Raw genomic sequence first — 13,380 nt, 5'->3', positions numbered from 1 at the left:
ATCTTTTACCCACTGTATATTCTTGCCTCCTTTGTCACAGATAAGGTGCCCATAGGTGTGTGCGTTTATCTCTAGGCTTTCTATTTTTTTCCATTGGTCTATACTTCTGTTTTTGTTCCAGTACCATATTGTCTTGATGACCATAGCTTTGTAGTATAGTCTACAGACTTAATTGAGTAACATCAGATTTCATTACTCTGAACCTCATTTTACCCCGTAAATGCCAATAATGGTATCTTCCTCATGGAGTTTTTGTGATGATTCAAATAGACCTTTAATATGAATGTATATTATACATTTCATAGTTGGGAGTGGGATTACTTGTCATTTTACCATCTTTGGGGAGCAGAAGCACAGTACGGAGACTACGGTTTTAGATAAACTGAGTTTCAAACTGTAACTCTGAGTATTGTGCCAGCTCTAGGGCAGAACTTCTTTAGATCTGCCTTCTGCAATTTTGTTCTAAATGAGCAGTGATCTAGATACTGAGTTGTTAAGCATTATAGTGCTTTCTATAAATCCAGGAAGAACAAAATCTTGAGAATAGGTATTACCTGCTAACCATGGCACATTCACATTGATAGTTTATTTTCAAGAAGTAAAAGAGGCTGCAGCAACCTAGAATGAGTTCTGAACCAAGGAAACACTAAATTCCTTCAAGCAGAAGTTCTATCCATATGAAAAGCTGGTCCTTTGTCAATGCTTTCTTGAATCTTTACTTCACCAGTGTTTTCCAGAATGCTGAGGTCATTTTCTTGAATATTAATATATTCCTTTTATTTTCCAAAGGGATTTGGTGTGTCTTAAAATAGTGTCTTACTAATGGATATTCAACTGTAATGGAAAGCCTAACATAATCTAAGAATGAATCCAACTTTGCATTCTGTCTTGGAGGGATCAATTAGGAGAATACTGTAATTACTCCTTTGTATCATCAGCAAGTATACATTTGTAGACTATAACCCATGTGACAGTTTTTGGAAGATTTTGAGATGCTGTGGCAATAAAAGCTGAGAGTGCAGTGTTGAAAGCAGAGCTACAACCAAGCATAAACTCCTTTGGTGATTCCTACAGCCAAAACACACCTCCTCCTTACTCTGCCAAGAGCCAGATGAAGCAAGATCTCTGATTCTAGAAGTTACATGATGAGAAAGAGCTTTGGGATTTTACCCACACTCTACAATCCTCTGTAACATAAGAATCATAACATGAAATGAACACCTGAGATGATATTGAAAGTAGGCTCTGATCAACTATATACACATAGTTGGTAAAAACTAGTTTTCCTCTTGCTGCTCTGTGATCACTAGGAGTTGTTCAGAGGTAGGAAGAAGACCCAAGTGCATGTAGGTTGCCCTTCCTCCAAGACCTGAGTGATTCCAGAGAGTCAATGAGAGGTGAAAGCCATGGCATTCATCTAGGATTGTTGGCAGTGGCCCTAGATTTGCCAGTGAGTAGAAATTAGCTGTTAATAAAACTACAGTCCCTTTGAACAACAATCTTAAGTTAATTACTATGCTGTATATAAAGTAGGCATTTATTTAATATTTTATGAAGTTAAAAATTCATGGGGAAATGCACATAATTAAATTATGGAAAATTTCCTTTCACCTAAAAGCATATACTCTTATCAGATATTCACAATCAGAATCAAAAGAATGGCAAGAGTCCATCAAAGAAAGTTTTGACCATACTACTGGATTTTCATGAAGTGACCATAAAAGGATCATAGGTAAATCTGATTAGCTGTTTAATATATCTATATTGGGAAGGCAGGGAGAAAAATTCCTTAATGTTCAAACTAGAAAATAAGGGACACATATTTTTTCTTAAACTGTCCATATGTCATTTTTAAAAGTCTGGCTCAAGTAAAATTTTATATTTGAAATAAGTGTATGTTTTCATAGACAAATTCATAACATAAAGCAAAGGGAGGATGATATGATTAAATTATCAGTTTAATAAGAAACCAACTAAAAAGTTTGGAAAGGAATTATTTGTCATATTAGTAGTCATATACAATCATGTTTGTCCTATGAAACCAAAATAGCAAAAAAAAATAAAGCAGTTATCAAGATAAAGAGCTTTACACTATTATTCGGTTTTCTTCCTTTCTTCTTTGAAAATAGGGTATAATCAAATCAGTTGAATAAGTGCTTGCATGGTGCATGCTAAGTCGTTTCAGTCATGTCCGACTCTTTGGGACCCCATGGACTGTAGCCTGCTAGGCTCCTCTGTCCATGGAATTCTCCAAGAATACTAGAGGGGGTTGCCATGCCTTCCTCCAGGGGATCTTCCCGACCCAGGGATCAAACTGGAGTCTCTTATGTCTCCTGCAGTAGCAGGCGGGTTCTTTATGACTAGTGCCATCTGGGAAGCTCTAGAATAATCTGTCACTGAAGTTATTTATTCTGCCCCTAAAATAGCAAAGGAACTTGCTTATGCAATCTTTCTTATCTAATTATGGCATTTATTAGGACAGGTGAACGTGTGGATCATTCTGTTTCCTTCAGGTAACCACCCACTGTGGTCAAATTTATAAATTGTAAAAGTATGTTCTAATTATTTAAAGGCTTTAAAAACAAAATTTGGGCTAAGTGGCATCCTGGAGAGAGTTTAGATTTGAGAAATTGTCCAATACATAGTTATATAAATCACTTTAAAAATCATCCTTTGGTAAAAATCACAAATAATTCTGGAAAATCAAATGGCATCCTTCTAAGGAATAAAAGTTTGTAGATGTTTTACATAACCTTAGCAAATCATGTTACCTAATGTCTCAGTGAAGGTGTCAGGTCGGGATTCTCTTTCCCACGGGTCACCCATCATCCATGTCTACACCCACCTGATGTGCCACAGATAGGTAACCCTGGAAGGCAGGTATTTAAATTTGAGTTTAATACTAGAAGTTACTAATTGGAAGTTTTAAATTTTGCCTAATCCTCTGACCTTTTTATTGTAAGTGCTGAAAAACAGTGCCATAAAAAGAATGCGTGCATGTCTGCTCAGTCATGTCCAATTCTTTTGAAACTCCATGGACTGTAGCCTGCCAGGTTCCTCTGTCCATGGAGTTTTCCAGGCAAGAATACTGGAGTGGGTTGCCATTTCCTTCTCTAATAATAAAGAATGGATTCTTTAAAATCCATTACAAGTAGCATAAGCTTTTTTTAAAAATAAAAATTACTTTTCTGGTTTACCAAATATATGAATTAAATAAAAAGTCAAATGTTTCATTAAAATCTAAGTTAGACTCTTAGAAAATATTTTAAACATTCATTTTTAATCATGTTATTTTTGAGACAACTTTCTCATGTCAGTGTAGACTGACAAGTCTGCATTATCAGCGCAATGGATATGATACTCTGTACACAGATCCTTGCACTGAACACTGAAAACCTCTTGCTTGTCTTTTGTTCTCAAATGAAATTGACTTTTTCCCCCTTAGGATAGTGAAAAGATTGCAAAAATATTAATTCCAACACTAATAGCAACAGGTAGTTCACGTGAAGCCATAAATAGTGAATGCATTTACTGACTACTAAAGAAATGCCAAAAAACTAAAACTTACTATTCAAATAGGGCTTCCCCAGTGGCTCAGAGGTAAAGAATCCACCTGCAATGCAGGAGACACAGGAGACATGAGTTCAATCCCTGGGTTGGGAAGATCCCAAGGACGGGGTCCTGGCAACCGACTCCAGTATTCTTGCCTGGAGAATCCCATGGACAGAGAAGCCTGGCAGGTTACCAGCCAGTGGATCACAAAGAGTTGGACATGACTGAAGTGACTGAGCACACACCTTATTCAAATATTCTTATATACATACTATAGAGAGTAGCTTTCAGCCAGGAATGATCTCCCCTACCCCAGCGTTATTTGGCAGAGCCTGAAGATTTCTTCAGGTTTTGGTAAATAGGCCAGTGTTTGTTTATAGTAAGTTTTTAATAAGTGTAGAAAATGATATTAATAATATCCCAAGCCTGTGGTTTCCCATTTATAAATGTAGATAATAAAATGTGTTGTGCAAAGCTTCTCTGTGTTAAGAAGACAGTACTTAGAAAGGTGAAGTACAAAGGAAGAAGGCTGGTATACTAAGCAGTTACTTGTCCCTAATAAAATATTTTAAATAAATAGCAAAGAAGGGAAAATTTTTATGATTTTAAAAACTTTTATTGAATGACTCCTATGTGCCAAAGAACTGTTCTAGGCATGCTATTTATAACCAAGATTTCTTCTTTTTTTGAGTCTACATGCTAGAGATTATAATTTTTAAGAGATGAGCATATTAATTGTAAGATTCTCAAATTTCTTTTTGCCCAAAGAATTTGCTAATGTTAAGGCGTACCTATTTTGTATGCTGCAATTAATTCCAGACGAATTTCTTGTTCCTTATGTACTTCTATGTCTAAAAGATTCCAGATTATTTACCAAAGTGTCAGGGAGGGGAATTTGTTGCTATGAAACAATGTTGAGTAAAATAAAGTTGAATTATTTAACCAGAAGTACTGTGTCTGAAAAATACAAAAATTTCATTTTGCATTTTCACTAACCCTTGAGCTGCTAAATTCTTTATAATTAAAACCTATTCAAGGATTTTTTTTTAAATAGCAAAAGCATAAATTCTATGCATTCTTTTATTTATAAATTCATTTACTCAACTGCTTATCTCCTTTGGTACTGATTTTGGACCACAATTGAATTCTGGCTCTGGAAGGGGGTACATGTATGTGTCTGTGGTGGGTGGTTAGAGTATGCAAAGGATATACACTCAGTAAATAACCAAGTTAGAGAAATGATGACAGTCTGTTGCCAAATCTAATGCAATAGGATTTGGAATGTTTTTCTGAGGGCAGTATCTCTGAGCTTTGGGGAAACCACAGCCACTTCTTATCAAGACTTACAGATCCCTCACTGCTTAGTTCAGGAACAACTTGGCTTGACCCTGATCAAGTCCTGAAGAATAATCTTCCTTCCTATGCATTTTAACAAGTGTGAGAATAATTTTTTCTTTATCAATGCTCACCACCGGTCCATTTATCACATGCCAATTTATTTCCATGCTAATTTCAAACCGTTTTCTCAATCTCGCATCCAGTGGACAAACAGCAATTTATATACAAAATGAATAAAGCGCTTCTCCTCATCCTCTGCAAAGCCAGTAACTCTGCAGGGCCTTGGGTTCATCTTTGTCTAGGAACGCATCTCCTCATGTTAAGTCTTCCTCTGTCTCTCTCTCCTGTAGTGTTCCTATTAGCTTAGGCAACTGTATACAAAGAAAGCTATCAAAAGTAGACGAAAATGCTTTTTAGGCCCACATCCCTGCCTAGCTGCTGTCATTTTTCTGCCCTCGGTCACGGCTTCCACGTTGGAGAGAGCTCTCTATATCTGTGCTGTTCTTTGTCTCACTTGTCAGTTCAGTTCAGTTGCTCAGTTGTGTCCGATTCTTTGCCACCCCATGGACCACAGCACGCCAGGCCTCCTTGTCCATCGTCAACTCCCACAGTTTACCCAAACTCATGTCCATTGAGTCAGTGATGCCATCCATCCAATCATCTCATCCTCTGTCGTCCCCTTCTCCTCCCACCTTCAATCTTTCCCAACATCAGGGTCTTTTCAAATGAGTCAGCTCTTCGCATCAAGTGGCCAAAGTATTGGAGTTTCAGATTCAGCATCAGTCCTTCCAATGAACACCCAGGACTGGTCTCCTTTAGGATGGACTGGTTGGATCTCCTTGCAGTCCAAGGGACTCTCAAGAGTCTTCTCCAACACCACAGTTCAAAAGCATCAATTCTTCAGTGCTCAGCTTTCTTTATGGTTCAACTCTCACATCCATACATGACTACTGGAAAAAACCATAGCCTTGACTAGATGGACCTTTGTTGGCAAAGTAATGTCTCTGCTTTTTAATATGCCGTCTAGGTTGGTCAAAAATTTCCTTCTGAGGAGTAAGCATCTTCTAATTTCATGGCTGCAGTCACCATCTGCAATGATTTTGGAGCCCCCAAAATAAAGTCAGCCACTATTTCCACTGTTTCCCCATCTATTTGCCATGAAGAGATGGGACCAGATGCCATGATCTTAGTTTTCTGAATGTTGAGTTTTAAGCCAACTTTTTCACTCTCCTCTTTCACTTTCATCAAGAGGCTTTTTAGTTCCTCTTCACTTTCTGCCATAAGAGTGGTGTCATTTGCATATTTGAGGTAATTGATATTTCTCCCAGCAATCTTGATTCCAGCTTGTGCTTCATCCAACCCAGTGTTTCTCAACTGTCAAGGCCCCCACAGTCACTACACTGGAACTGAGTCCCCACAACTTCTGTGTGAGCCCTTGTGACCTGTCACACTTCACTTCTGTCTTGGGGATCACCCTGCTCTTATTCCATCAAATGTGTTCTTCTCCTCCCTGAGCCATGCTCTTCTGCTATTCCTTCTCCCTTACTGGCAGTTATTATCGGTGACCTTTGCTGACTTATCTTGTACATTATCCTGAATGTCTGAATTCTCAGGGCTCAGAAATAGTTTTCCTGACATTCTCCTTATACTTCTTTCCAAGTATCCTCATCTCTCCCCAACCCTGAAAAACATGATCAGATTTCTCAAGGTCTCATTCTTAACATAAGTAAAATGGAACTGGGCTTCCCTGGTGGCTCAGTAATAAAGAATCTGCCTGCAAAGGCAGGAGGTGTGGGTTTGATCCCTGAATTGGGAAGATCCCCTGGAGGAGGAAATGGCAACCCACTCCAGTATTCTTGCTGGGAAAATCCAATGGACAGAGCATCCTGGCAGGCTACAGTCCATGGAGTCACAAAGAGTTGGACAGGACTGAATGACTGAGCACACGCAAAACGGAACTGATGAATTTCCTCTCCAAATGCATTTCCTCTTGGGCTTTTCCCAGTTCATTAAAACTTACTAACCTGTTGTTTAGTTAGGAGTCTGGGAATTAACCCTTATTTTAATTCCTTCCCTTACTTATGTCATATTAAATATGGTCTATCAGCAAGTACTAATAATTTTCCTCTAAAATACAGTAGTTTTTCTCCATGTTCACTGCTGACCTCCAAATTTAAGCTGCCAATATCTCTCACCTGATTTATTGCATTACCTTCATAACTGATCTGTTCCACTCTGTTTACCCCTCCAATTGACTCTTCACCCACAAATCACAAGAATCCTCGATAAACACCTATTGATTGAATGATCCCATACACCTGTGTTTCAGTGGCTTAGACTTCAAATAAAACCCAACTCTCCTTCAGATAAAATCCAGTCTAAGGCGATGAGTGATATGACTCCCATCAATGCTCCATTCTTATACCCTTGCCACCTTAAGTCATAGAACATAGATATCTTCACAATGTCATGATGTGTTCAAGTTTAAAACCTTAGACAACTTTATTCCATTCCTAGAATTGTATGTCTCGGTACTATACACAGCTGGTGCTTTCTCTTTATTAAGACATCAGCTGAAAGGTCACGTAATCACTGCAGCTTTCTATCCACTGTAGTTAAATAACCTGATTGACATATGCTTAGCAACTTTTTGTTTCCTTCATATTTATTTCAGACATTGTAAACACTAGCATATTTATTCTTATTTACTCCCTATCATGCCTATTTTATTGCCTACCTTTTGCAGAATATCTGGTATATGGTATTTAGTCAAAGAATAAATGAAAGAGGAGGATGGAATAAAAGCAGTTTCCTATCATTTTTCATGTCATGGAAGAACTCTACAAATAAGGCTTGCCTAAAACCAAAGAGAAACATTAGAAAAATATTTAAAGGTAATTCAATTGAAATCTTATTAAAATAGTCCCAATGTAATTATTGACAATGATATATATTTTTTCTTAAGTGACTAAGGTATCATTTAGGAAAATGTTCCTGTTTAGTCTAAATCAAGGAATAAGAAAAAAAAACACAATTTTCTTTTAAAAGTAATATTGAAAAACAGTACATTTTAACTATTTAAACATGCTGACAAGGTTAAGTCAATGGTTAGACAGTAAATATAAGAAATCCATACCCTTTTAATCTGAATTATTTTCCTCTATTTTCACATTCAAAAATCAAATACAGACAATCAGTGCTTAGGGAAAAATTTAAAAATCCAGAAATAAGAAAGAAAGAAGGAAAAAAGAAAGTCTGATTCACACAGATCTCATAAAAAGTTACAAAAGAAGTGATTATTCATTCAAAGATTAATAAGTGAAAATTGGATTAATGAAGATCCCATTCATTTTATATTTTAAGTGGAAAGTTTTTTAGCACTTGATTGCATTTCTCCCTTGAGGTGATGTAAGGTGAATTAAACCACATAGCCTCAAAAATACATTCTGAAGTCAGTAGCTTGGGGCATGAATAGGAAAGACAGAATTATGTTGCAACTGAAATATTACACCTGTAGCTCCTTTTTCCCCCCACATTACCAGTTCAGTTCAGTCGCTCAGTCGTGTCTGACTCTTTGCAACCCCATGAATCACAGCACGCCAGGCATCCCTGTCCATCACCAACTCCCGGAGTTCACTCAAACTCACATCCATCGAGTCAGTGATGCCATCCAGCCATCTCATCCTCTGTCGTCCCCTTCTCCTCCTGCCCCCAATCCCTCCCAGCATCAGAGTCTTTTCCAATGAGTCAACTCTTCGCATGAGGTGGCCAAAGGACTGGAGTTTCAGCTTTAGCATCATTCCTTCCTTCCAAAGAACACTCAGGACCGATCTCCTTTAGAATGGACTCGTTGGATCTCCTTGCAGTCCAAGGGACTCTCAAGAGTCTTCTCCAACACCACAGTTCAAAAGCATCAATTCTTCGGCGCTCAGCCTTCTTCACAGTCCAACTCTCACATCCATACATGACCACTGGAAAAACCACAGCCTTGACTAGATGGACCTTTGTTGGCAAAGTAATGTCTCTGCTTCTGAATATGCTATCTAGGTTGGTCATAACTTTTCTTCCAAGGAGTAAGTGTCTTTTAATTTCATGGCTGCAATCACCATCTGCAGTGATTTTCGAGCCCCCAAAAATAAAGTCTGCCACTGTTTCCCCATCTATTACCCATAAATGATGGGACCAGATGCCATGATCTTAGTTTTCTGAATGTTGAGCTTTAAGCCAACTTTTTCACTCTCTTCTTTCACTTTCATTAAGAGTCTCTTTAGTTCCTCTTCACTTTCTGCCATAAGGGTGGTATCATCTGCATATCTGAGGTTATTGATATTTCTCCTGGCAATCTTGATTCCAGCTTGTGCTTCTTCCAGCCCAGCGTTTCTCATGATGTACTCTGCATATAAGTTAAATAAGCAGGGTGACAATATACAGCCTTGATGTACCCCTTTCCCTATTTGGAACCAGTCTGTTGTTCCATGTCCAGTGCTAACTGTTGCTTCCCCACATCATAAAGGTTATCAAATGCAGACTCTGTAAGACTACCATTGATTTACTGCATTTCCCTGAAACTCAGGAATTAAAAGTCCAGGATCTTGGAGAATCATCTCCTTTCCCTGCCTCGATGTCTCTAGTACACAGAGCCTGACTGGACCGTCACGTTTCCTGTCTGGCCCCAACCTCTTATTAGCTAGTAAAAGTAACTATCCCCATTTCATCAGAATGGAAGTCTTGCCACACCAAAATAAAGGTGAAAAGGACATAAAGATAGAGGTGGCTACAAAAAACTCAAAGCAAAAGGGTACCAAATGAGAAAGCAAAATCAACAACCACAGGGTTCACAGAAAATTTGGGGGTAACAATCATGAGTTCAATATCAGTGAGAATTAAATATTTAATTTATCATCCTTCCCTTTGTGGTGATACATCATGATGGACATAACATTTCTAGTGTGTCAATTTTTAGATCAGTTGATGAGCAAAAGCAATCATGGGTCATGACAAATGTATGCTGCTGCTGCTGCTAAGTCGCTTCAGTTGTGTCCGACTCCGTGTGACCCCATAGACGGCAGCCCACCAGGGTCCTCCGTCCCTGGGATTCTCTAGGCAGGAATACTGGAGTGGGTTTCCATTTCCTTCTCCAGTGCATGCATGCATGCTAAGTCACCTCAGTCGTGTCTGACTCTGTGCGACCCTATGGACAGCAGTCCACCAGGCTCCTCCATCCACAGGATTCTCCAGGCAAGAATGCTGGAGTGGGCCACCATTTCCTTCTCCAAATATATGATGAGGTACTAACAATATAAAAATCAGGTGTCTAGTTGCTTTTACTTTTTCCTATAGAACAGATGCTTCTACATGCATTTTTTTCAGTTTATTAACAATATTCATTGGAAACAGAGCTACAACCAAGTCAGTCATGAATGAAAAATTAATCTTTCAACTTCAGTTAAATTTGGCAAATTTAAGTCAAGTGTATAGCTCTGCTTCCTCCCAGAACTTCGCTAAAATAGGGGTAATGTATCATTGCCACAGAGGTAAAAAGAACAGGATAGGAGAGAATAAGAGATGAAAGAAAGATATTGTTTTTTTTTTTTTTTTTAAGAAATACATAGAGGTGTTATCAGAGGAGACAGAGCTGAAAACCATGCTGGGAATAGCTGGGGATGGCTAGAAGAAGCAAGTCATTTTATGCCTCAGATCCTCAAATAGAGCTACGCACAGGTACTATGCAAAATGGAGGTGAAGAAACATAAAATGGACAGACGGGTTGTAAACATAAAGACCAAATTTAACCCTCAGATTCTCCATTTACGAAGTGTATCCAGTTAAGCAACTAACCTTTGAAACCCTAGCCTGATCCAGAGGCTCATTCCAGGGTCACCAAGTACAGCAAAGAGCAGGACAAGACTTATGAAAGCATAAGGGGATGAAGAAAAAGCCTGCACTGAAAAAAGTAAATTTTCACGTTTCTTACTTTGCTTGGTACCATGCTAGCTAGGACCTCAACGGCCCTCCACCACTACTCACGCACACCTACTTCCCTCCCCGAGTCATAGAACGCTTTTTCTCTGTAGAGTCTTTGTACCACAGGAAAAGATATATATTATATATATATATATATATATATATATATATATATATATATATATACACACAGAGATGTTTCCTCCAGTGGGAAATTAAAAAAAAACAAAACAAAAAACCAAAACCAGATCTCTATCCACTTGCTCTGTATTAAATCCTATCTATTGACTAGTTCTACAATCCAGAATGAACTTCTATTGATTTCTTTCAGTGATTCAACCTTAAGAATAAACAAAAACAACAACAAAGGATGATAAGAAATTTGAGGAAAATCTCTGAAGTAAAAAAGAGAAAAATCAAACAAACAGAATCTAACAAAAACAGGAAATATGGGAAGTAAAACTCTTAGAGAAAAACCCTACAGTATTATTAGAAATTGTTAGAGAAGAATTACACTTATGAAACATTAACATCAGAAGAAATAATACCAAACATACACAAACACTTTGAAGAAATAGTGGTTTTTTTTTTTTTTTTTAAATATAGTACGAAAAAGACATGACCTACTTTATTCAATGAGACCATTATTACTGATACCAAAGTGAGATTAAACACATACAAGCAATTTCTTAGAGGCATTTTTGTTTTCTCTAGCTATTTAAGCAATATTTTTAAGTTCATCACTTGGCTCTTGCTTATTCACTTTTAACAAGGGATCAAATTGTAGTCATCATCGTTCAACAAGTACTTAATGTCGCCTTGTGTGTGACAGACTGTTCTGTGTGTGGATGTGGAGTCTGGTAAACTGTGGCAAACCTCAAAAAAGTTTGAGGGCTACTGGGTACTAAGATCTAGAGTATTTGGTTTATATTTGCACAGCGAGAAAGAGGGGAAAATGTCCCTGTGAATACCAGTTTCTGGTGTGCGTGACACAGGATGACTAGAGAACACTATGGAGGGATGCGTTTTGACTAGGGGAAAATGATTTATTTTAGACATGTGAGAGTTGGGGGCATTTAAGGCATCCATGTGGAAGTGAGGAAGCAGGATATGTGGTTCTACTGATCAGGAAAAACCTACTTGACACTTGTCTGTGTGTCTGGTTGGAAAATGAAGCCACGTGTGCAGTTAAGAAGGCACAGCGTGAGCAGAGGGCAGCACAGAACCTAGGCTGGGGAACTATAAAACCTGACACTCAGAGTCCAGGGGGTGAACCAGCGACACAGCCAAGCGAGAGGCAGAAACAGGCATTGTCATGAAATCTGCAGGTAACAGAGTGTTTCTGAAAGGAAGGAGTGGTTTGAAGTCTAGTTCTTCTGCACATCCTGTAAAATGAAACTGGAAAGTCTGGTCACTGGGCACCTGAGCAAGAGCAGTGACTGATCCAGGAGGGTGCAGTGCAGGTAACAAAAAGGTGGTGATTCGCTGACAGGTGACTTACCCGAGAGATGAGGATTTTCCTAACCAGTTCTTGCTAATTTGCTGAAAGAATGATCTTGGGTTTGGGGATTTCAAAGACATAGGTTTGAGGAATCCTAACTAGAAAGAGACTACTAAAAACACAGCAGCAGGAGGTTTTCAAGGGAGCGAATGACTAATAACAATTACAAAATCCAAGATCTGAGACTCTCCAGTTATTGAGAATAGATTTCAAAACCATCTGGCCTTTTAGCGGAATCCATGAAAGTGGATGAAAAAGGCATGAACAGCTAACTTAAAACATATCTGATAAAACTTGTTTCCAAAATATAAAGGAACCTTGGTAAAATAGGTGATTGCATGTTTTATGTTAACAATTTAAATTTCAACATTATAGAATAACTTACATTATTCAGAACAGTGTAAATCTGTCCAGATTTGGGGGATAAAAAGAGAATTCTGACTCACAGGTATTCGACCCAGTTCTATTTTTTACATATGATAATACAGAAAGGAAAAGAAAAAGAAAAAAGATATTCGTTGATATATATAAGACCTAAATCAAATCCCTTATGATTATACAGTGGAAGTGACAAATAGATTCAAGGGACTAGATCTGATTCAGTCCTGAAGAACTGTAGACTTAGGTTCGTGACATTGTACAGGAGGCAGTGATCAAGACTACCCCCAAGAAAAAGAAATGCAGAAAGGCAAAATGGTTGTCTGAGGAGGCCTTACAAATAGCTGAAAAAAGAAGAGAAGCTAAAGCCAAAGGAGAAAAGGAAAATTATACCCATTTGAATGCAGAGTACCAAAGAATAGCACAGAGAGATAAGAAAGCTTTCCTCAGTGATCAGTGCAAAGAAATAGAGGAAAACAATAGAATGAGGAAGACTAGAGATCTCTTCAAGAAAATTAGAGATACCAAGAGAACATTTCATGCAAAGATGGGCTCAATAAAGGACAGAAATGGTATGGACCTAACAGAAGCAGAAGATATTAAGAGGAGGTGACAAGAATACACAGAAGAACTGTACAAAAAAGATC

The 13,380-nt window shown here is 38.1% G+C and overlaps 1 protein-coding gene across 1 annotated transcript in view; it reads right to left on the bottom strand.

Moving 5' to 3' along the window:
• Positions 1–13,380, bottom strand: part of VEGFC (vascular endothelial growth factor C) — an 84,741-nt gene that overhangs the window by 33,133 nt on the left and 38,228 nt on the right. The gene's annotated exons all lie outside the window — the stretch shown is intronic.

The sequence above is a fragment of the Bos mutus genome, chromosome 27, assembly GCF_027580195.1.
Source record: "Bos mutus isolate GX-2022 chromosome 27, NWIPB_WYAK_1.1, whole genome shotgun sequence".
Classification (NCBI taxonomy): Eukaryota; Metazoa; Chordata; class Mammalia; order Artiodactyla; family Bovidae; genus Bos; species Bos mutus.
This window is presented reverse-complemented; position numbering and strand designations above follow the sequence as displayed.